At 50.7% G+C, this 19,962-nt stretch overlaps 40 non-coding genes across 40 annotated transcripts; all 40 read left to right on the top strand.

Annotated features, from left to right (window-relative positions):
* Window positions 1-94: 94 nt before the first annotated feature.
* TRNAS-GCU (transfer RNA serine (anticodon GCU)) lies at window positions 95-176 on the top strand. The gene has a single exon. It is a non-coding gene; the product is annotated as a tRNA-Ser (tRNA).
* A 442-nt stretch (window positions 177-618) lies between these two features.
* On the top strand, window positions 619-692 carry TRNAT-AGU (transfer RNA threonine (anticodon AGU)). The gene has a single exon. It is a non-coding gene; the product is annotated as a tRNA-Thr (tRNA).
* Window positions 693-853: 161 nt separating this feature from the next.
* On the top strand, window positions 854-927 carry TRNAT-AGU (transfer RNA threonine (anticodon AGU)). The gene has a single exon. It is a non-coding gene; the product is annotated as a tRNA-Thr (tRNA).
* Window positions 928-1,466: 539 nt separating this feature from the next.
* Window positions 1,467-1,548, top strand: TRNAS-GCU (transfer RNA serine (anticodon GCU)). The gene has a single exon. It is a non-coding gene; the product is annotated as a tRNA-Ser (tRNA).
* A 635-nt stretch (window positions 1,549-2,183) lies between these two features.
* On the top strand, window positions 2,184-2,257 carry TRNAT-AGU (transfer RNA threonine (anticodon AGU)). Its single transcript has one exon. It is a non-coding gene; the product is annotated as a tRNA-Thr (tRNA).
* Window positions 2,258-2,796: 539 nt separating this feature from the next.
* On the top strand, window positions 2,797-2,878 carry TRNAS-GCU (transfer RNA serine (anticodon GCU)). Its single transcript has one exon. It is a non-coding gene; the product is annotated as a tRNA-Ser (tRNA).
* Window positions 2,879-3,313: 435 nt separating this feature from the next.
* TRNAT-AGU (transfer RNA threonine (anticodon AGU)) lies at window positions 3,314-3,387 on the top strand. Its single transcript has one exon. It is a non-coding gene; the product is annotated as a tRNA-Thr (tRNA).
* A 161-nt stretch (window positions 3,388-3,548) lies between these two features.
* Window positions 3,549-3,622, top strand: TRNAT-AGU (transfer RNA threonine (anticodon AGU)). The gene has a single exon. It is a non-coding gene; the product is annotated as a tRNA-Thr (tRNA).
* Window positions 3,623-4,161: 539 nt separating this feature from the next.
* On the top strand, window positions 4,162-4,243 carry TRNAS-GCU (transfer RNA serine (anticodon GCU)). Its single transcript has one exon. It is a non-coding gene; the product is annotated as a tRNA-Ser (tRNA).
* Window positions 4,244-4,682: 439 nt separating this feature from the next.
* TRNAT-AGU (transfer RNA threonine (anticodon AGU)) lies at window positions 4,683-4,756 on the top strand. The gene has a single exon. It is a non-coding gene; the product is annotated as a tRNA-Thr (tRNA).
* A 161-nt stretch (window positions 4,757-4,917) lies between these two features.
* On the top strand, window positions 4,918-4,991 carry TRNAT-AGU (transfer RNA threonine (anticodon AGU)). The gene has a single exon. It is a non-coding gene; the product is annotated as a tRNA-Thr (tRNA).
* A 539-nt stretch (window positions 4,992-5,530) lies between these two features.
* On the top strand, window positions 5,531-5,612 carry TRNAS-GCU (transfer RNA serine (anticodon GCU)). The gene has a single exon. It is a non-coding gene; the product is annotated as a tRNA-Ser (tRNA).
* A 666-nt stretch (window positions 5,613-6,278) lies between these two features.
* Window positions 6,279-6,352, top strand: TRNAT-AGU (transfer RNA threonine (anticodon AGU)). Its single transcript has one exon. It is a non-coding gene; the product is annotated as a tRNA-Thr (tRNA).
* Window positions 6,353-6,891: 539 nt separating this feature from the next.
* Window positions 6,892-6,973, top strand: TRNAS-GCU (transfer RNA serine (anticodon GCU)). The gene has a single exon. It is a non-coding gene; the product is annotated as a tRNA-Ser (tRNA).
* A 443-nt stretch (window positions 6,974-7,416) lies between these two features.
* Window positions 7,417-7,490, top strand: TRNAT-AGU (transfer RNA threonine (anticodon AGU)). The gene has a single exon. It is a non-coding gene; the product is annotated as a tRNA-Thr (tRNA).
* Window positions 7,491-7,651: 161 nt separating this feature from the next.
* Window positions 7,652-7,725, top strand: TRNAT-AGU (transfer RNA threonine (anticodon AGU)). Its single transcript has one exon. It is a non-coding gene; the product is annotated as a tRNA-Thr (tRNA).
* Window positions 7,726-8,264: 539 nt separating this feature from the next.
* On the top strand, window positions 8,265-8,346 carry TRNAS-GCU (transfer RNA serine (anticodon GCU)). Its single transcript has one exon. It is a non-coding gene; the product is annotated as a tRNA-Ser (tRNA).
* A 444-nt stretch (window positions 8,347-8,790) lies between these two features.
* On the top strand, window positions 8,791-8,864 carry TRNAT-AGU (transfer RNA threonine (anticodon AGU)). The gene has a single exon. It is a non-coding gene; the product is annotated as a tRNA-Thr (tRNA).
* Window positions 8,865-9,025: 161 nt separating this feature from the next.
* TRNAT-AGU (transfer RNA threonine (anticodon AGU)) lies at window positions 9,026-9,099 on the top strand. Its single transcript has one exon. It is a non-coding gene; the product is annotated as a tRNA-Thr (tRNA).
* A 539-nt stretch (window positions 9,100-9,638) lies between these two features.
* Window positions 9,639-9,720, top strand: TRNAS-GCU (transfer RNA serine (anticodon GCU)). Its single transcript has one exon. It is a non-coding gene; the product is annotated as a tRNA-Ser (tRNA).
* Window positions 9,721-10,160: 440 nt separating this feature from the next.
* On the top strand, window positions 10,161-10,234 carry TRNAT-AGU (transfer RNA threonine (anticodon AGU)). Its single transcript has one exon. It is a non-coding gene; the product is annotated as a tRNA-Thr (tRNA).
* A 161-nt stretch (window positions 10,235-10,395) lies between these two features.
* TRNAT-AGU (transfer RNA threonine (anticodon AGU)) lies at window positions 10,396-10,469 on the top strand. The gene has a single exon. It is a non-coding gene; the product is annotated as a tRNA-Thr (tRNA).
* A 539-nt stretch (window positions 10,470-11,008) lies between these two features.
* Window positions 11,009-11,090, top strand: TRNAS-GCU (transfer RNA serine (anticodon GCU)). Its single transcript has one exon. It is a non-coding gene; the product is annotated as a tRNA-Ser (tRNA).
* A 444-nt stretch (window positions 11,091-11,534) lies between these two features.
* TRNAT-AGU (transfer RNA threonine (anticodon AGU)) lies at window positions 11,535-11,608 on the top strand. The gene has a single exon. It is a non-coding gene; the product is annotated as a tRNA-Thr (tRNA).
* A 161-nt stretch (window positions 11,609-11,769) lies between these two features.
* On the top strand, window positions 11,770-11,843 carry TRNAT-AGU (transfer RNA threonine (anticodon AGU)). The gene has a single exon. It is a non-coding gene; the product is annotated as a tRNA-Thr (tRNA).
* Window positions 11,844-12,669: 826 nt separating this feature from the next.
* TRNAS-GCU (transfer RNA serine (anticodon GCU)) lies at window positions 12,670-12,751 on the top strand. The gene has a single exon. It is a non-coding gene; the product is annotated as a tRNA-Ser (tRNA).
* A 432-nt stretch (window positions 12,752-13,183) lies between these two features.
* On the top strand, window positions 13,184-13,257 carry TRNAT-AGU (transfer RNA threonine (anticodon AGU)). The gene has a single exon. It is a non-coding gene; the product is annotated as a tRNA-Thr (tRNA).
* Window positions 13,258-13,418: 161 nt separating this feature from the next.
* Window positions 13,419-13,492, top strand: TRNAT-AGU (transfer RNA threonine (anticodon AGU)). Its single transcript has one exon. It is a non-coding gene; the product is annotated as a tRNA-Thr (tRNA).
* Window positions 13,493-14,031: 539 nt separating this feature from the next.
* Window positions 14,032-14,113, top strand: TRNAS-GCU (transfer RNA serine (anticodon GCU)). Its single transcript has one exon. It is a non-coding gene; the product is annotated as a tRNA-Ser (tRNA).
* A 443-nt stretch (window positions 14,114-14,556) lies between these two features.
* TRNAT-AGU (transfer RNA threonine (anticodon AGU)) lies at window positions 14,557-14,630 on the top strand. Its single transcript has one exon. It is a non-coding gene; the product is annotated as a tRNA-Thr (tRNA).
* A 161-nt stretch (window positions 14,631-14,791) lies between these two features.
* Window positions 14,792-14,865, top strand: TRNAT-AGU (transfer RNA threonine (anticodon AGU)). The gene has a single exon. It is a non-coding gene; the product is annotated as a tRNA-Thr (tRNA).
* Window positions 14,866-15,404: 539 nt separating this feature from the next.
* On the top strand, window positions 15,405-15,486 carry TRNAS-GCU (transfer RNA serine (anticodon GCU)). Its single transcript has one exon. It is a non-coding gene; the product is annotated as a tRNA-Ser (tRNA).
* Window positions 15,487-15,928: 442 nt separating this feature from the next.
* Window positions 15,929-16,002, top strand: TRNAT-AGU (transfer RNA threonine (anticodon AGU)). The gene has a single exon. It is a non-coding gene; the product is annotated as a tRNA-Thr (tRNA).
* Window positions 16,003-16,163: 161 nt separating this feature from the next.
* On the top strand, window positions 16,164-16,237 carry TRNAT-AGU (transfer RNA threonine (anticodon AGU)). The gene has a single exon. It is a non-coding gene; the product is annotated as a tRNA-Thr (tRNA).
* Window positions 16,238-16,776: 539 nt separating this feature from the next.
* TRNAS-GCU (transfer RNA serine (anticodon GCU)) lies at window positions 16,777-16,858 on the top strand. Its single transcript has one exon. It is a non-coding gene; the product is annotated as a tRNA-Ser (tRNA).
* A 434-nt stretch (window positions 16,859-17,292) lies between these two features.
* TRNAT-AGU (transfer RNA threonine (anticodon AGU)) lies at window positions 17,293-17,366 on the top strand. Its single transcript has one exon. It is a non-coding gene; the product is annotated as a tRNA-Thr (tRNA).
* A 161-nt stretch (window positions 17,367-17,527) lies between these two features.
* TRNAT-AGU (transfer RNA threonine (anticodon AGU)) lies at window positions 17,528-17,601 on the top strand. Its single transcript has one exon. It is a non-coding gene; the product is annotated as a tRNA-Thr (tRNA).
* Window positions 17,602-18,140: 539 nt separating this feature from the next.
* Window positions 18,141-18,222, top strand: TRNAS-GCU (transfer RNA serine (anticodon GCU)). The gene has a single exon. It is a non-coding gene; the product is annotated as a tRNA-Ser (tRNA).
* A 432-nt stretch (window positions 18,223-18,654) lies between these two features.
* TRNAT-AGU (transfer RNA threonine (anticodon AGU)) lies at window positions 18,655-18,728 on the top strand. The gene has a single exon. It is a non-coding gene; the product is annotated as a tRNA-Thr (tRNA).
* A 774-nt stretch (window positions 18,729-19,502) lies between these two features.
* TRNAS-GCU (transfer RNA serine (anticodon GCU)) lies at window positions 19,503-19,584 on the top strand. Its single transcript has one exon. It is a non-coding gene; the product is annotated as a tRNA-Ser (tRNA).
* The last annotated feature ends 378 nt before the right edge of the window (window positions 19,585-19,962 follow it).

Here is a 19,962-nt window from a genome sequence, read left to right as displayed (position 1 = left end):
GATTCTCCGTGTGCCCTCCCAGATTGCCGGAATCTGGCTAAGCCCTTCTCAAAAACCACAGACAAGAAACTGCACAAGGTTCTAGATCACACATGACGAGGTGGCCGAGTGGTTAAGGCGATGGACTGCTAATCCATTGTGCTCTGCACGCATGGGTTCGAATCCCATCCTCGTCGGTAGTTTAGTTCATAATCCATGTAAATGTGCGTAACGTAAAGCATCTTATGGCACGATAGTCTTCAACACATTGAAAAAAAAAAAAAAAAAAAAAAAAAAAAAAAGGACACAGTCACCCTAGACAATCAATCTACCTACATTCCGTGCCCCTTATCTTCGGCCCAATCCACAGCACTCACCTCTGCACTCAATCACCCCCATGCATGGCTCTCACCTCTGCACCCAGCCGCCCCCAACCAGAGCTCTTCACATCCCTGACCGGACATAGCTCCCGCTTTTGTTCTCCCCTCTGTCCACAGCTTTAACCTCTGTGCACTCCCCTTCCCCTTCACAGCTCCAGCTCCAGCTCCAGCCCCAGCCCCGGCATTCCTATTACACACAGCGCTCACTCCTGCACCCACTCTGCACTTGACTGGGTTGCAAAGGACTTGCCCCAAGTGAGGCGCTGTGGCTTAGTTGGTGAAAGCGCCTGTCTAGTAAACAGGAGATCCTGAGTTCAAATCTCAGCAGTGCCTGCCGTGGAGTCTTTCCATTTATAAAGTTTTCAGTTTTGCGCAAGCTTAATGGCACCCTTGAGTCTCCCAAGCGTGGTAGGTTTCTAACCCGGTGCTAGCCTGACGGAAGACCTTGCCTCCAAAGATTTGAAAAATTCTCACAAGGGGCTTGCCCCAAGTGAGGCGCTGTGGCTTAGTTGGTGAAAGCGCCTGTCTAGTAAACAGGAGATCCTGAGTTCAAATCTCAGCAGTGCCTGCCACGGAGTCCTTCCATTTATAACATTTTCAGTATTGCACGAGCTCCATGTCCCCCCTCAGTCTGCCAAGCGTGGTAGATTACCAACCCAGTGCTGGACTTCTGGAAGACCTTGCCTCCAACGACTTGAAAAATTCTCACTGAACATACCAGCCTATTAGGCTAAAGATCAGTCCTGGATGCCCTTTTGAATGCAGGGGACTTGGTCTTTGGAGGGAGCACGCCTTCCCATCAACATTCTGGAGCAGAGAACAATTCAGGCCTCCCTTCAATGTTGGATACCTCTTCTTCTGTGAGAACCGCAGATGGGAATCCAGTTGGACAGACAATGCCATGGGTGTGGCCTACGTCAATCACCAAGGGGGTCACCAAAGGTGGTACAGCTCAGAAGGAAGCATATTGCCCCAGGAGAACATGGTGCTCAGACATACTCAGACTCCTGCCAGATTCTCCGTGTGCCCTCCCAGATTGCCGGAATCTGGCTAAGCCCTTCTCAAAAACCACAGACAAGAAACTGCACAAGGTTCTAGATCACACATGACGAGGTGGCCGAGTGGTTAAGGCGATGGACTGCTAATCCATTGTGCTCTGCACGCATGGGTTCGAATCCCATCCTCGTCGGTAGTTTAGTTCATAATCCATGTAAATGTGCGTAACGTAAAGCATCTTATGGCACGATAGTCTTCAACACATTGAAAAAAAAAAAAAAAAAAAAGGACACAGTCACCCTAGACAATCAATCTACCTACATTCCGTGCCCCTTATCTTCGGCCCAATCCACAGCACTCACCTCTGCACTCAATCACCCCCATGCATGGCTCTCACCTCTGCACCCAGCCGCCCCCAACCAGAGCTCTTCACATCCCTGACCGGACATAGCTCCCGCTTTTGTTCTCCCCTCTGTGCACTCCCCTTCCCCTTCACAGCTCCAGCCCCAGCCCCGGCATTCCTATTACACACAGCGCTCACTCCTGCACCCACTCTGCACTTGACTGGGTTGCAAAGGACTTGCCCCAAGTGAGGCGCTGTGGCTTAGTTGGTGAAAGCGCCTGTCTAGTAAACAGGAGATCCTGAGATCAAATCTCAGCAGTGCCTGCCGTGGAGTCTTTCCATTTATAAAGTTTTCAGTTTTGCGCAAGCTTAATGGCACCCTTGAGTCTCCCAAGCGTGGTAGGTTTCTAACCCGGTGCTAGCCTGACGGAAGACCTTGCCTCCAAAGATTTGAAAAATTCTCACAAGGGGCTTGCCCCAAGTGAGGCGCTGTGGCTTAGTTGGTGAAAGCGCCTGTCTAGTAAACAGGAGATCCTGAGTTCAAATCTCAGCAGTGCCTGCCACGGAGTCCTTCCATTTATAACATTTTCAGTATTGCACGAGCTCCATGTCCCCCCTCAGTCTGCCAAGCGTGGTAGATTACCAACCCAGTGCTGGACTTCTGGAAGACCTTGCCTCCAACGACTTGAAAAATTCTCACTGAACATACCAGCCTATTAGGCTAAAGATCAGTCCTGGATGCCCTTTTGAATGCAGGGGACTTGGTCTTTGGAGGGAGCACGCCTTCCCATCAACATTCTGGAGCAGAGAACAATTCAGGCCTCCCTTCAATGTTGGATACCTCTTCTTCTGTGAGAACCGCAGATGGGAATCCAGTTGGACAGACAATGCCATGGGTGTGGCCTACGTCAATCACCAAGGGGGTCACCAAAGGTGGTACAGCTCAGAAGGAAGCATATTGCCCCAGGAGAACATGGTGCTCAGACATACTCAGACTCCTGCCAGATTCTCCGTGTGCCCTCCCAGATTGCCGGAATCTGGCTAAGCCCTTCTCAAAAACCACAGACAAGAAACTGCACAAGGTTCTAGATCACACATGACGAGGTGGCCGAGTGGTTAAGGCGATGGACTGCTAATCCATTGTGCTCTGCACGCATGGGTTCGAATCCCATCCTCGTCGGTAGTTTAGTTCATAATCCATGTAAATGTGCGTAACGTAAAGCATCTTATGGCACGATAGTCTTCAACACATTGAAAAAAAAAAAAAAAAAAAAAAAAGGACACAGTCACCCTAGACAATCAATCTACCTACATTCCGTGCCCCTTATCTTCGGCCCAATCCACAGCACTCACCTCTGCACTCAATCACCCCCATGCATGGCTCTCACCTCTGCACCCAGCCGCCCCCAACCAGAGCTCTTCACATCCCTGACCGGACATAGCTCCCGCTTTTGTTCTCCCCTCTGTCCACAGCTTTAACCTCTGTGCACTCCCCTTCCCCTTCACAGCTCCAGCTCCAGCCCCAGCCCCAGCCCCGGCATTCCTATTACACACAGCGCTCACTCCTGCACCCACTCTGCACTTGACTGGGTTGCAAAGGACTTGCCCCAAGTGAGGCGCTGTGGCTTAGTTGGTGAAAGCGCCTGTCTAGTAAACAGGAGATCCTGAGTTCAAATCTCAGCAGTGCCTGCCGTGGAGTCTTTCCATTTATAAAGTTTTCAGTTTTGCGCAAGCTTAATGGCACCCTTGAGTCTCCCAAGCGTGGTAGGTTTCTAACCCGGTGCTAGCCTGACGGAAGACCTTGCCTCCAAAGATTTGAAAAATTCTCACAAGGGGCTTGCCCCAAGTGAGGCGCTGTGGCTTAGTTGGTGAAAGCGCCTGTCTAGTAAACAGGAGATCCTGAGTTCAAATCTCAGCAGTGCCTGCCACGGAGTCCTTCCATTTATAACATTTTCAGTATTGCACGAGCTCCATGTCCCCCCTCAGTCTGCCAAGCGTGGTAGATTACCAACCCAGTGCTGGACTTCTGGAAGACCTTGCCTCCAACGACTTGAAAAATTCTCACTGAACATACCAGCCTATTAGGCTAAAGATCAGTCCTGGATGCCCTTTTGAATGCAGGGGACTTGGTCTTTGGAGGGAGCACGCCTTCCCATCAACATTCTGGAGCAGAGAACAATTCAGGCCTCCCTTCAATGTTGGATACCTCTTCTTCTGTGAGAACCGCAGATGGGAATCCAGTTGGACAGACAATGCCATGGGTGTGGCCTACGTCAATCACCAAGGGGGTCACCAAAGGTGGTACAGCTCAGAAGGAAGCATATTGCCCCAGGAGAACATGGTGCTCAGACATACTCAGACTCCTGCCAGATTCTCCGTGTGCCCTCCCAGATTGCCGGAATCTGGCTAAGCCCTTCTCAAAAACCACAGACAAGAAACTGCACAAGGTTCTAGATCACACATGACGAGGTGGCCGAGTGGTTAAGGCGATGGACTGCTAATCCATTGTGCTCTGCACGCATGGGTTCGAATCCCATCCTCGTCGGTAGTTTAGTTCATAATCCATGTAAATGTGCGTAACGTAAAGCATCTTATGGCACGATAGTCTTCAACACATTGGAAAAAAAAAAAAAAAAAAAAAAAAAAAGGACACAGTCACCCTAGACAATCAATCTACCTACATTCCGTGCCCCTTATCTTCGGCCCAATCCACAGCACTCACCTCTGCACTCAATCACCCCCATGCATGGCTCTCACCTCTGCACCCAGCCGCCCCCAACCAGAGCTCTTCACATCCCTGACCGGACATAGCTCCCGCTTTTGTTCTCCCCTCTGTCCACAGCTTTAACCTCTGTGCACTCCCCTTCCCCTTCACAGCTCCAGCTCCAGCTCCAGCCCCAGCCCCGGCATTCCTATTACACACAGCGCTCACTCCTGCACCCACTCTGCACTTGACTGGGTTGCAAAGGACTTGCCCCAAGTGAGGCGCTGTGGCTTAGTTGGTGAAAGCGCCTGTCTAGTAAACAGGAGATCCTGAGTTCAAATCTCAGCAGTGCCTGCCGTGGAGTCTTTCCATTTATAAAGTTTTCAGTTTTGCGCAAGCTTAATGGCACCCTTGAGTCTCCCAAGCGTGGTAGGTTTCTAACCCGGTGCTAGCCTGACGGAAGACCTTGCCTCCAAAGATTTGAAAAATTCTCACAAGGGGCTTGCCCCAAGTGAGGCGCTGTGGCTTAGTTGGTGAAAGCGCCTGTCTAGTAAACAGGAGATCCTGAGTTCAAATCTCAGCAGTGCCTGCCACGGAGTCCTTCCATTTATAACATTTTCAGTATTGCACGAGCTCCATGTCCCCCCTCAGTCTGCCAAGCGTGGTAGATTACCAACCCAGTGCTGGACTTCTGGAAGACCTTGCCTCCAACGACTTGAAAAATTCTCACTGAACATACCAGCCTATTAGGCTAAAGATCAGTCCTGGATGCCCTTTTGAATGCAGGGGACTTGGTCTTTGGAGGGAGCACGCCTTCCCATCAACATTCTGGAGCAGAGAACAATTCAGGCCTCCCTTCAATGTTGGATACCTCTTCTTCTGTGAGAACCGCAGATGGGAATCCAGTTGGACAGACAATGCCATGGGTGTGGCCTACGTCAATCACCAAGGGGGTCACCAAAGGTGGTACAGCTCAGAAGGAAGCATATTGCCCCAGGAGAACATGGTGCTCAGACATACTCAGACTCCTGCCAGATTCTCCGTGTGCCCTCCCAGATTGCCGGAATCTGGCTAAGCCCTTCTCAAAAACCACAGACAAGAAACTGCACAAGGTTCTAGATCACACATGACGAGGTGGCCGAGTGGTTAAGGCGATGGACTGCTAATCCATTGTGCTCTGCACGCATGGGTTCGAATCCCATCCTCGTCGGTAGTTTAGTTCATAATCCATGTAAATGTGCGTAACGTAAAGCATCTTATGGCACGATAGTCTTCAACACATTGAAAAAAAAAAAAAAAAAAAAGGACACAGTCACCCTAGACAATCAATCTACCTACATTCCGTGCCCCTTATCTTCGGCCCAATCCACAGCACTCACCTCTGCACTCAATCACCCCCATGCATGGCTCTCACCTCTGCACCCAGCCGCCCCCAACCAGAGCTCTTCACATCCCTGACCGGACATAGCTCCCGCTTTTGTTCTCCCCTCTGTCCACAGCTTTAACCTCTGTGCACTCCCCTTCCCCTTCACAGCTCCAGCTCCAGCTCCAGCCCCAGCCCCGGCATTCCTATTACACACAGCGCTCACTCCTGCACCCACTCTGCACTTGACTGGGTTGCAAAGGACTTGCCCCAAGTGAGGCGCTGTGGCTTAGTTGGTGAAAGCGCCTGTCTAGTAAACAGGTGATCCTGAGTTCAAATCTCAGCAGTGCCTGCCGTGGAGTCTTTCCATTTATAAAGTTTTCAGTTTTGCGCAAGCTTAATGGCACCCTTGAGTCTCCCAAGCGTGGTAGGTTTCTAACCCGGTGCTAGCCTGACGGAAGACCTTGCCTCCAAAGATTTGAAAAATTCTCACAAGGGGCTTGCCCCAAGTGAGGCGCTGTGGCTTAGTTGGTGAAAGCGCCTGTCTAGTAAACAGGAGATCCTGAGTTCAAATCTCAGCAGTGCCTGCCACGGAGTCCTTCCATTTATAACATTTTCAGTATTGCACGAGCTCCATGTCCCCCCTCAGTCTGCCAAGCGTGGTAGATTACCAACCCAGTGCTGGACTTCTGGAAGACCTTGCCTCCAACGACTTGAAAAATTCTCACTGAACATACCAGCCTATTAGGCTAAAGATCAGTCCTGGATGCCCTTTTGAATGCAGGGGACTTGGTCTTTGGAGGGAGCACGCCTTCCCATCAACATTCTGGAGCAGAGAACAATTCAGGCCTCCCTTCAATGTTGGATACCTCTTCTTCTGTGAGAACCGCAGATGGGAATCCAGTTGGACAGACAATGCCATGGGTGTGGCCTACGTCAATCACCAAGGGGGTCACCAAAGGTGGTACAGCTCAGAAGGAAGCATATTGCCCCAGGAGAACATGGTGCTCAGACATACTCAGACTCCTGCCAGATTCTCCGTGTGCCCTCCCAGATTGCCGGAATCTGGCTAAGCCCTTCTCAAAAACCACAGACAAGAAACTGCACAAGGTTCTAGATCACACATGACGAGGTGGCCGAGTGGTTAAGGCGATGGACTGCTAATCCATTGTGCTCTGCACGCATGGGTTCGAATCCCATCCTCGTCGGTAGTTTAGTTCATAATCCATGTAAATGTGCGTAACGTAAAGCATCTTATGGCACGATAGTCTTCAACACATTGAAAAAAAAAAAAAAAAAAAAAAAAAAAAAAAAGGACACAGTCACCCTAGACAATCAATCTACCTACATTCCGTGCCCCTTATCTTCGGCCCAATCCACAGCACTCACCTCTGCACTCAATCACCCCCATGCATGGCTCTCACCTCTGCACCCAGCCGCCCCCAACCAGAGCTCTTCACATCCCTGACCGGACATAGCTCCCGCTTTTGTTCTCCCCTCTGTCCACAGCTTTAACCTCTGTGCACTCCCCTTCCCCTTCACAGCTCCAGCTCCAGCTCCAGCCCCAGCCCCGGCATTCCTATTACACACAGCGCTCACTCCTGCACCCACTCTGCACTTGACTGGGTTGCAAAGGACTTGCCCCAAGTGAGGCGCTGTGGCTTAGTTGGTGAAAGCGCCTGTCTAGTAAACAGGAGATCCTGAGTTCAAATCTCAGCAGTGCCTGCCGTGGAGTCTTTCCATTTATAAAGTTTTCAGTTTTGCGCAAGCTTAATGGCACCCTTGAGTCTCCCAAGCGTGGTAGGTTTCTAACCCGGTGCTAGCCTGACGGAAGACCTTGCCTCCAAAGATTTGAAAAATTCTCACAAGGGGCTTGCCCCAAGTGAGGCGCTGTGGCTTAGTTGGTGAAAGCGCCTGTCTAGTAAACAGGAGATCCTGAGTTCAAATCTCAGCAGTGCCTGCCACGGAGTCCTTCCATTTATAACATTTTCAGTATTGCACGAGCTCCATGTCCCCCCTCAGTCTGCCAAGCGTGGTAGATTACCAACCCAGTGCTGGACTTCTGGAAGACCTTGCCTCCAACGACTTGAAAAATTCTCACTGAACATACCAGCCTATTAGGCTAAAGATCAGTCCTGGATGCCCTTTTGAATGCAGGGGACTTGGTCTTTGGAGGGAGCACGCCTTCCCATCAACATTCTGGAGCAGAGAACAATTCAGGCCTCCCTTCAATGTTGGATACCTCTTCTTCTGTGAGAACCGCAGATGGGAATCCAGTTGGACAGACAATGCCATGGGTGTGGCCTACGTCAATCACCAAGGGGGTCACCAAAGGTGGTACAGCTCAGAAGGAAGCATATTGCCCCAGGAGAACATGGTGCTCAGACATACTCAGACTCCTGCCAGATTCTCCGTGTGCCCTCCCAGATTGCCGGAATCTGGCTAAGCCCTTCTCAAAAACCACAGACAAGAAACTGCACAAGGTTCTAGATCACACATGACGAGGTGGCCGAGTGGTTAAGGCGATGGACTGCTAATCCATTGTGCTCTGCACGCATGGGTTCGAATCCCATCCTCGTCGGTAGTTTAGTTCATAATCCATGTAAATGTGCGTAACGTAAAGCATCTTATGGCACGATAGTCTTCAACACATTGAAAAAAAAAAAAAAAAAAAAAAAAAAAAAAAAAGGACACAGTCACCCTAGACAATCAATCTACCTACATTCCGTGCCCCTTATCTTCGGCCCAATCCACAGCACTCACCTCTGCACTCAATCACCCCCATGCATGGCTCTCACCTCTGCACCCAGCCGCCCCCAACCAGAGCTCTTCACATCCCTGACCGGACATAGCTCCCGCTTTTGTTCTCCCCTCTGTCCACAGCTTTAACCTCTGTGCACTCCCCTTCCCCTTCACAGCTCCAGCTCCAGCTCCAGCCCCAGCCCCGGCATTCCTATTACACACAGCGCTCACTCCTGCACCCACTCTGCACTTGACTGGGTTGCAAAGGACTTGCCCCAAGTGAGGCGCTGTGGCTTAGTTGGTGAAAGCGCCTGTCTAGTAAACAGGAGATCCTGAGTTCAAATCTCAGCAGTGCCTGCCGTGGAGTCTTTCCATTTATAAAGTTTTCAGTTTTGCGCAAGCTTAATGGCACCCTTGAGTCTCCCAAGCGTGGTAGGTTTCTAACCCGGTGCTAGCCTGACGGAAGACCTTGCCTCCAAAGATTTGAAAAATTCTCACAAGGGGCTTGCCCCAAGTGAGGCGCTGTGGCTTAGTTGGTGAAAGCGCCTGTCTAGTAAACAGGAGATCCTGAGTTCAAATCTCAGCAGTGCCTGCCACGGAGTCCTTCCATTTATAACATTTTCAGTATTGCACGAGCTCCATGTCCCCCCTCAGTCTGCCAAGCGTGGTAGATTACCAACCCAGTGCTGGACTTCTGGAAGACCTTGCCTCCAACGACTTGAAAAATTCTCACTGAACATACCAGCCTATTAGGCTAAAGATCAGTCCTGGATGCCCTTTTGAATGCAGGGGACTTGGTCTTTGGAGGGAGCACGCCTTCCCATCAACATTCTGGAGCAGAGAACAATTCAGGCCTCCCTTCAATGTTGGATACCTCTTCTTCTGTGAGAACCGCAGATGGGAATCCAGTTGGACAGACAATGCCATGGGTGTGGCCTACGTCAATCACCAAGGGGGTCACCAAAGGTGGTACAGCTCAGAAGGAAGCATATTGCCCCAGGAGAACATGGTGCTCAGACATACTCAGACTCCTGCCAGATTCTCCGTGTGCCCTCCCAGATTGCCGGAATCTGGCTAAGCCCTTCTCAAAAACCACAGACAAGAAACTGCACAAGGTTCTAGATCACACATGACGAGGTGGCCGAGTGGTTAAGGCGATGGACTGCTAATCCATTGTGCTCTGCACGCATGGGTTCGAATCCCATCCTCGTCGGTAGTTTAGTTCATAATCCATGTAAATGTGCGTAACGTAAAGCATCTTATGGCACGATAGTCTTCAACACATTGAAAAAAAAAAAAAAAAAAAAAAAAAAAAAGGACACAGTCACCCTAGACAATCAATCTACCTACATTCCGTGCCCCTTATCTTCGGCCCAATCCACAGCACTCACCTCTGCACTCAATCACCCCCATGCATGGCTCTCACCTCTGCACCCAGCCGCCCCCAACCAGAGCTCTTCACATCCCTGACCGGACATAGCTCCCGCTTTTGTTCTCCCCTCTGTCCACAGCTTTAACCTCTGTGCACTCCCCTTCCCCTTCACAGCTCCAGCTCCAGCTCCAGCCCCAGCCCCGGCATTCCTATTACACACAGCGCTCACTCCTGCACCCACTCTGCACTTGACTGGGTTGCAAAGGACTTGCCCCAAGTGAGGCGCTGTGGCTTAGTTGGTGAAAGCGCCTGTCTAGTAAACAGGAGATCCTGAGTTCAAATCTCAGCAGTGCCTGCCGTGGAGTCTTTCCATTTATAAAGTTTTCAGTTTTGCGCAAGCTTAATGGCACCCTTGAGTCTCCCAAGCGTGGTAGGTTTCTAACCCGGTGCTAGCCTGACGGAAGACCTTGCCTCCAAAGATTTGAAAAATTCTCACAAGGGGCTTGCCCCAAGTGAGGCGCTGTGGCTTAGTTGGTGAAAGCGCCTGTCTAGTAAACAGGAGATCCTGAGTTCAAATCTCAGCAGTGCCTGCCACGGAGTCCTTCCATTTATAACATTTTCAGTATTGCACGAGCTCCATGTCCCCCCTCAGTCTGCCAAGCGTGGTAGATTACCAACCCAGTGCTGGACTTCTGGAAGACCTTGCCTCCAACGACTTGAAAAATTCTCACTGAACATACCAGCCTATTAGGCTAAAGATCAGTGCTGGATGCCCTTTTGAATGCAGGGGACTTGGTCTTTGGAGGGAGCACGCCTTCCCATCAACATTCTGGAGCAGAGAACAATTCAGGCCTCCCTTCAATGTTGGATACCTCTTCTTCTGTGAGAACCGCAGATGGGAATCCAGTTGGACAGACAATGCCATGGGTGTGGCCTACGTCAATCACCAAGGGGGTCACCAAAGGTGGTACAGCTCAGAAGGAAGCATATTGCCCCAGGAGAACATGGTGCTCAGACATACTCAGACTCCTGCCAGATTCTCCGTGTGCCCTCCCAGATTGCCGGAATCTGGCTAAGCCCTTCTCAAAAACCACAGACAAGAAACTGCACAAGGTTCTAGATCACACATGACGAGGTGGCCGAGTGGTTAAGGCGATGGACTGCTAATCCATTGTGCTCTGCACGCATGGGTTCGAATCCCATCCTCGTCGGTAGTTTAGTTCATAATCCATGTAAATGTGCGTAACGTAAAGCATCTTATGGCACGATAGTCTTCAACACATTGAAAAAAAAAAAAAAAAAAAAAAAAAAAAAAAAAGGACACAGTCACCCTAGACAATCAATCTACCTACATTCCGTGCCCCTTATCTTCGGCCCAATCCACAGCACTCACCTCTGCACTCAATCACCCCCATGCATGGCTCTCACCTCTGCACCCAGCCGCCCCCAACCAGAGCTCTTCACATCCCTGACCGGACATAGCTCCCGCTTTTGTTCTCCCCTCTGTCCACAGCTTTAACCTCTGTGCACTCCCCTTCCCCTTCACAGCTCCAGCTCCAGCTCCAGCCCCAGCCCCGGCATTCCTATTACACACAGCGCTCACTCCTGCACCCACTCTGCACTTGACTGGGTTGCAAAGGACTTGCCCCAAGTGAGGCGCTGTGGCTTAGTTGGTGAAAGCGCCTGTCTAGTAAACAGGAGATCCTGAGTTCAAATCTCAGCAGTGCCTGCCGTGGAGTCTTTCCATTTATAAAGTTTTCAGTTTTGCGCAAGCTTAATGGCACCCTTGAGTCTCCCAAGCGTGGTAGGTTTCTAACCCGGTGCTAGCCTGACGGAAGACCTTGCCTCCAAAGATTTGAAAAATTCTCACAAGGGGCTTGCCCCAAGTGAGGCGCTGTGGCTTAGTTGGTGAAAGCGCCTGTCTAGTAAACAGGAGATCCTGAGTTCAAATCTCAGCAGTGCCTGCCACGGAGTCCTTCCATTTATAACATTTTCAGTATTGCACGAGCTCCATGTCCCCCCTCAGTCTGCCAAGCGTGGTAGATTACCAACCCAGTGCTGGACTTCTGGAAGACCTTGCCTCCAACGACTTGAAAAATTCTCACTGAACATACCAGCCTATTAGGCTAAAGATCAGTCCTGGATGCCCTTTTGAATGCAGGGGACTTGGTCTTTGGAGGGAGCACGCCTTCCCATCAACATTCTGGAGCAGAGAACAATTCAGGCCTCCCTTCAATGTTGGATACCTCTTCTTCTGTGAGAACCGCAGATGGGAATCCAGTTGGACAGACAATGCCATGGGTGTGGCCTACGTCAATCACCAAGGGGGTCACCAAAGGTGGTACAGCTCAGAAGGAAGCATATTGCCCCAGGAGAACATGGTGCTCAGACATACTCAGACTCCTGCCAGATTCTAAAGATCAGTCCTGGATGCCCTTTTGAATGCAGGGGACTTGGTCTTTGGAGGGAGCACGCCTTCCCATCAACATTCTGGAGCAGAGAACAATTCAGGCCTCCCTTCAATGTTGGATACCTCTTCTTCTGTGAGAACCGCAGATGGGAATCCAGTTGGACAGACAATGCCATGGGTGTGGCCTACGTCAATCACCAAGGGGGTCACCAAAGGTGGTACAGCTCAGAAGGAAGCATATTGCCCCAGGAGAACATGGTGCTCAGACATACTCAGACTCCTGCCAGATTCTCCGTGTGCCCTCCCAGATTGCCGGAATCTGGCTAAGCCCTTCTCAAAAACCACAGACAAGAAACTGCACAAGGTTCTAGATCACACATGACGAGGTGGCCGAGTGGTTAAGGCGATGGACTGCTAATCCATTGTGCTCTGCACGCATGGGTTCGAATCCCATCCTCGTCGGTAGTTTAGTTCATAATCCATGTAAATGTGCGTAACGTAAAGCATCTTATGGCACGATAGTCTTCAACACATTGAAAAAAAAAAAAAAAAAAAAAGGACACAGTCACCCTAGACAATCAATCTACCTACATTCCGTGCCCCTTATCTTCGGCCCAATCCACAGCACTCACCTCTGCACTCAATCACCCCCATGCATGGCTCTCACCTCTGCACCCAGCCGCCCCCAACCAGAGCTCTTCACATCCCTGACCGGACATAGCTCCCGCTTTTGTTCTCCCCTCTGTCCACAGCTTTAACCTCTGTGCACTCCCCTTCCCCTTCACAGCTCCAGCTCCAGCTCCAGCCCCAGCCCCGGCATTCCTATTACACACAGCGCTCACTCCTGCACCCACTCTGCACTTGACTGGGTTGCAAAGGACTTGCCCCAAGTGAGGCGCTGTGGCTTAGTTGGTGAAAGCGCCTGTCTAGTAAACAGGAGATCCTGAGTTCAAATCTCAGCAGTGCCTGCCGTGGAGTCTTTCCATTTATAAAGTTTTCAGTTTTGCGCAAGCTTAATGGCACCCTTGAGTCTCCCAAGCGTGGTAGGTTTCTAACCCGGTGCTAGCCTGACGGAAGACCTTGCCTCCAAAGATTTGAAAAATTCTCACAAGGGGCTTGCCCCAAGTGAGGCGCTGTGGCTTAGTTGGTGAAAGCGCCTGTCTAGTAAACAGGAGATCCTGAGTTCAAATCTCAGCAGTGCCTGCCACGGAGTCCTTCCATTTATAACATTTTCAGTATTGCACGAGCTCCATGTCCCCCCTCAGTCTGCCAAGCGTGGTAGATTACCAACCCAGTGCTGGACTTCTGGAAGACCTTGCCTCCAACGACTTGAAAAATTCTCACTGAACATACCAGCCTATTAGGCTAAAGATCAGTCCTGGATGCCCTTTTGAATGCAGGGGACTTGGTCTTTGGAGGGAGCACGCCTTCCCATCAACATTCTGGAGCAGAGAACAATTCAGGCCTCCCTTCAATGTTGGATACCTCTTCTTCTGTGAGAACCGCAGATGGGAATCCAGTTGGACAGACAATGCCATGGGTGTGGCCTACGTCAATCACCAAGGGGGTCACCAAAGGTGGTACAGCTCAGAAGGAAGCATATTGCCCCAGGAGAACATGGTGCTCAGACATACTCAGACTCCTGCCAGATCCTCCGTGTGCCCTCCCAGATTGCCGGAATCTGGCTAAGCCCTTCTCAAAAACCACAGACAAGAAACTGCACAAGGTTCTAGATCACACATGACGAGGTGGCCGAGTGGTTAAGGCGATGGACTGCTAATCCATTGTGCTCTGCACGCATGGGTTCGAATCCCATCCTCGTCGGTAGTTTAGTTCATAATCCATGTAAATGTGCGTAACGTAAAGCATCTTATGGCACGATAGTCTTCAACACATTGAAAAAAAAAAAAAAAAAAAAAAAAAAAAAAAAGGACACAGTCACCCTAGACAATCAATCTACCTACATTCCGTGCCCCTTATCTTCGGCCCAATCCACAGCACTCACCTCTGCACTCAATCACCCCCATGCATGGCTCTCACCTCTGCACCCAGCCGCCCCCAACCAGAGCTCTTCACATCCCTGACCGGACATAGCTCCCGCTTTTGTTCTCCCCTCTGTCCACAGCTTTAACCTCTGTGCACTCCCCTTCCCCTTCACAGCTCCAGCTCCAGCTCCAGCCCCAGCCCCGGCATTCCTATTACACACAGCGCTCACTCCTGCACCCACTCTGCACTTGACTGGGTTGCAAAGGACTTGCCCCAAGTGAGGCGCTGTGGCTTAGTTGGTGAAAGCGCCTGTCTAGTAAACAGGAGATCCTGAGTTCAAATCTCAGCAGTGCCTGCCGTGGAGTCTTTCCATTTATAAAGTTTTCAGTTTTGCGCAAGCTTAATGGCACCCTTGAGTCTCCCAAGCGTGGTAGGTTTCTAACCCGGTGCTAGCCTGACGGAAGACCTTGCCTCCAAAGATTTGAAAAATTCTCACAAGGGGCTTGCCCCAAGTGAGGCGCTGTGGCTTAGTTGGTGAAAGCGCCTGTCTAGTAAACAGGAGATCCTGAGTTCAAATCTCAGCAGTGCCTGCCACGGAGTCCTTCCATTTATAACATTTTCAGTATTGCACGAGCTCCATGTCCCCCCTCAGTCTGCCAAGCGTGGTAGATTACCAACCCAGTGCTGGACTTCTGGAAGACCTTGCCTCCAACGACTTGAAAAATTCTCACTGAACATACCAGCCTATTAGGCTAAAGATCAGTCCTGGATGCCCTTTTGAATGCAGGGGACTTGGTCTTTGGAGGGAGCACGCCTTCCCATCAACATTCTGGAGCAGAGAACAATTCAGGCCTCCCTTCAATGTTGGATACCTCTTCTTCTGTGAGAACCGCAGATGGGAATCCAGTTGGACAGACAATGCCATGGGTGTGGCCTACGTCAATCACCAAGGGGGTCACCAAAGGTGGTACAGCTCAGAAGGAAGCATATTGCCCCAGGAGAACATGGTGCTCAGACATACTCAGACTCCTGCCAGATTCTCCGTGTGCCCTCCCAGATTGCCGGAATCTGGCTAAGCCCTTCTCAAAAACCACAGACAAGAAACTGCACAAGGTTCTAGATCACACATGACGAGGTGGCCGAGTGGTTAAGGCGATGGACTGCTAATCCATTGTGCTCTGCACGCATGGGTTCGAATCCCATCCTCGTCGGTAGTTTAGTTCATAATCTATGTAAATGTGCGTAACGTAAAGCATCTTATGGCACGATAGTCTTCAACACATTGAAAAAAAAAAAAAAAAAAAAAAAAAAAAAAAGGACACAGTCACCCTAGACAATCAATCTACCTACATTCCGTGCCCCTTATCTTCGGCCCAATCCACAGCACTCACCTCTGCACTCAATCACCCCCATGCATGGCTCTCACCTCTGCACCCAGCCGCCCCCAACCAGAGCTCTTCACATCCCTGACCGGACATAGCTCCCGCTTTTGTTCTCCCCTCTGTCCACAGCTTTAACCTCTGTGCACTCCCCTTCCCCTTCACAGCTCCAGCTCCAGCTCCAGCCCCAGCCCCGGCATTCCTATTACACACAGCGCTCACTCCTGCACCCACTCTGCACTTGACTGGGTTGCAAAGGACTTGCCCCAAGTGAGGCGCTGTGGCTTAGTTGGTGAAAGCGCCTGTCTAGTAAACAGGAGATCCTGAGTTCAAATCTCAGCAGTGCCTGCCGTGGAGTCTTTCCATTTATAAAGTTTTCAGTTTTGCGCAAGCTTAATGGCACCCTTGAGTCTCCCAAGCGTGGTAGGTTTCTAACCCGGTGCTAGCCTGACGGAAGACCTTGCCTCCAAAGATTTGAAAAATTCTCACAAGGGGCTTGCCCCAAGTGAGGCGCTGTGGCTTAGTTGGTGAAAGCGCCTGTCTAGTAAACAGGAGATCCTGAGTTCAAATCTCAGCAGTGCCTGCCACGGAGTCCTTCCATTTATAACATTTTCAGTATTGCACGAGCTCCATGTCCCCCCTCAGTCTGCCAAGCGTGGTAGATTACCAACCCAGTGCTGGACTTCTGGAAGACCTTGCCTCCAACGACTTGAAAAATTCTCACTGAACATACCAGCCTATTAGGCTAAAGATCAGTCCTGGATGCCCTTTTGAATGCAGGGGACTTGGTCTTTGGAGGGAGCACGCCTTCCCATCAACATTCTGGAGCAGAGAACAATTCAGGCCTCCCTTCAATGTTGGATACCTCTTCTTCTGTGAGAACCGCAGATGGGAATTCAGTTGGACAGACAATGCCATGGGTGTGGCCTACGTCAATCACCAAGGGGGTCACCAAAGGTGGTACAGCTCAGAAGGAAGCATATTGCCCCAGGAGAACATGGTGCTCAGACATACTCAGACTCCTGCCAGATTCTCCGTGTGCCCTCCCAGATTGCCGGAATCTGGCTAAGCCCTTCTCAAAAACCACAGACAAGAAACTGCACAAGGTTCTAGATCACACATGACGAGGTGGCCGAGTGGTTAAGGCGATGGACTGCTAATCCATTGTGCTCTGCACGCATGGGTTCGAATCCCATCCTCGTCGGTAGTTTAGTTCATAATCCATGTAAATGTGCGTAACGTAAAGCATCTTATGGCACGATAGTCTTCAACACATTGAAAAAAAAAAAAAAAAAAAAAAAGGACACAGTCACCCTAGACAATCAATCTACCTACATTCCGTGCCCCTTATCTTCGGCCCAATCCACAGCACTCACCTCTGCACTCAATCACCCCCATGCATGGCTCTCACCTCTGCACCCAGCCGCCCCCAACCAGAGCTCTTCACATCCCTGACCGGACATAGCTCCCGCTTTTGTTCTCCCCTCTGTCCACAGCTTTAACCTCTGTGCACTCCCCTTCCCCTTCACAGCTCCAGCTCCAGCTCCAGCCCCAGCCCCGGCATTCCTATTACACACAGCGCTCACTCCTGCACCCACTCTGCACTTGACTGGGTTGCAAAGGACTTGCCCCAAGTGAGGCGCTGTGGCTTAGTTGGTGAAAGCGCCTGTCTAGTAAACAGGAGATCCTGAGTTCAAATCTCAGCAGTGCCTGCCGTGGAGTCTTTCCATTTATAAAGTTTTCAGTTTTGCGCAAGCTTAATGGCACCCTTGAGTCTCCCAAGCGTGGTAGGTTTCTAACCCGGTGCTAGCCTGACGGAAGACCTTGCCTCCAAAGATTTGAAAAATTCTCACAAGGGGCTTGCCCCAAGTGAGGCGCTGTGGCTTAGTTGGTGAAAGCGCCTGTCTAGTAAACAGGAGATCCTGAGTTCAAATCTCAGCAGTGCCTGCCACGGAGTCCTTCCATTTATAACATTTTCAGTATTGCACGAGCTCCATGTCCCCCCTCAGTCTGCCAAGCGTGGTAGATTACCAACCCAGTGCTGGACTTCTGGAAGACCTTGCCTCCAACGACTTGAAAAATTCTCACTGAACATACCAGCCTATTAGGCTAAAGATCAGTCCTGGATGCCCTTTTGAATGCAGGGGACTTGGTCTTTGGAGGGAGCACGCCTTCCCATCAACATTCTGGAGCAGAGAACAATTCAGGCCTCCCTTCAATGTTGGATACCTCTTCTTCTGTGAGAACCGCAGATGGGAATCCAGTTGGACAGACAATGCCATGGGTGTGGCCTACGTCAATCACCAAGGGGGTCACCAAAGGTGGTACAGCTCAGAAGGAAGCATATTGCCCCAGGAGAACATGGTGCTCAGACATACTCAGACTCCTGCCAGATTCTCCGTGTGCCCTCCCAGATTGCCGGAATCTGGCTAAGCCCTTCTCAAAAACCACAGACAAGAAACTGCACAAGGTTCTAGATCACACATGACGAGGTGGCCGAGTGGTTAAGGCGATGGACTGCTAATCCATTGTGCTCTGCACGCATGGGTTCGAATCCCATCCTCGTCGGTAGTTTAGTTCATAATCCATGTAAATGTGCGTAACGTAAAGCATCTTATGGCACGATAGTCTTCAACACATTGAAAAAAAAAAAAAAAAAAAAAGGACACAGTCACCCTAGACAATCAATCTACCTACATTCCGTGCCCCTTATCTTCGGCCCAATCCACAGCACTCACCTCTGCACTCAATCACCCCCATGCATGGCTCTCACCTCTGCACCCAGCCGCCCCCAACCAGAGCTCTTCACATCCCTGACCGGACATAGCTCCCGCTTTTGTTCTCCCCTCTGTCCACAGCTTTAACCTCTGTGCACTCCCCTTCCCCTTCACAGCTCCAGCTCCAGCTCCAGCCCCAGCCCCGGCATTCCTATTACACACAGCGCTCACTCCTGCACCCACTCTGCACTTGACTGGGTTGCAAAGGACTTGCCCCAAGTGAGGCGCTGTGGCTTAGTTGGTGAAAGCGCCTGTCTAGTAAACAGGAGATCCTGAGTTCAAATCTCAGCAGTGCCTGCCGTGGAGTCTTTCCATTTATAAAGTTTTCAGTTTTGCGCAAGCTTAATGGCACCCTTGAGTCTCCCAAGCGTGGTAGGTTTCTAACCCGGTGCTAGCCTGACGGAAGACCTTGCCTCCAAAGATTTGAAAAATTCTCACAAGGGGCTTGCCCCAAGTGAGGCGCTGTGGCTTAGTTGGTGAAAGCGCCTGTCTAGTAAACAGGAGATCCTGAGATCAAATCTCAGCAGTGCCTGCCACGGAGTCCTTCCATTTATAACATTTTCAGTATTGCACGAGCTCCATGTCCCCCCTCAGTCTGCCAAGCGTGGTAGATTACCAACCCAGTGCTGGACTTCTGGAAGACCTTGCCTCCAACGACTTGAAAAATTCTCAATGAACATACCAGCCTATTAGGCTAAAGATCAGTCCTGGATGCCCTTTTGAATGCAGGGGACTTGGTCTTTGGAGGGAGCACGCCTTCCCATCAACATTCTGGAGCAGAGAACAATTCAGGCCTCCCTTCAATGTTGGATACCTCTTCTTCTGTGAGAACCGCAGATGGGAATCCAGTTGGACAGACAATGCCATGGGTGTGGCCTACGTCAATCACCAAGGGGGTCACCAAAGGTGGTACAGCTCAGAAGGAAGCATATTGCCCCAGGAGAACATGGTGCTCAGACATACTCAGACTCCTGCCAGATTCTCCGTGTGCCCTCCCAGATTGCCGGAATCTGGCTAAGCCCTTCTCAAAAACCACAGACAAGAAACTGCACAAGGTTCTAGATCACACATGACGAGGTGGCCGAGTGGTTAAGGCGATGGACTGCTAATCCATTGTGCTCTGCACGCATGGGTTCGAATCCCATCCTCGTCGGTAGTTTAGTTCATAATCCATGTAAATGTGCGTAACGTAAAGCATCTTATGGCACGATAGTCTTCAACACATTGAAAAAAAAAAAAAAAAAAAAAAAAAGGACACAGTCACCCTAGACAATCAATCTACCTACATTCCGTGCCCCTTATCTTCGGCCCAATCCACAGCACTCACCTCTGCACTCAATCACCCCCATGCATGGCTCTCACCTCTGCACCCAGCCGCCCCCAACCAGAGCTCTTCACATCCCTGACCGGACATAGCTCCCGCTTTTGTTCTCCCCTCTGTCCACAGCTTTAACCTCTGTGCACTCCCCTTCCCCTTCACAGCTCCAGCTCCAGCTCCAGCCCCAGCCCCGGCATTCCTATTACACACAGC

This window comes from Aquarana catesbeiana, linkage group LG03 (assembly GCF_042186555.1).
Source record: "Aquarana catesbeiana isolate 2022-GZ linkage group LG03, ASM4218655v1, whole genome shotgun sequence".
Classification (NCBI taxonomy): domain Eukaryota; kingdom Metazoa; phylum Chordata; class Amphibia; order Anura; family Ranidae; genus Aquarana; species Aquarana catesbeiana.
Note: the sequence above shows the minus strand (reverse complement) of the source record. Positions and strands in the feature narration are given on the sequence as shown.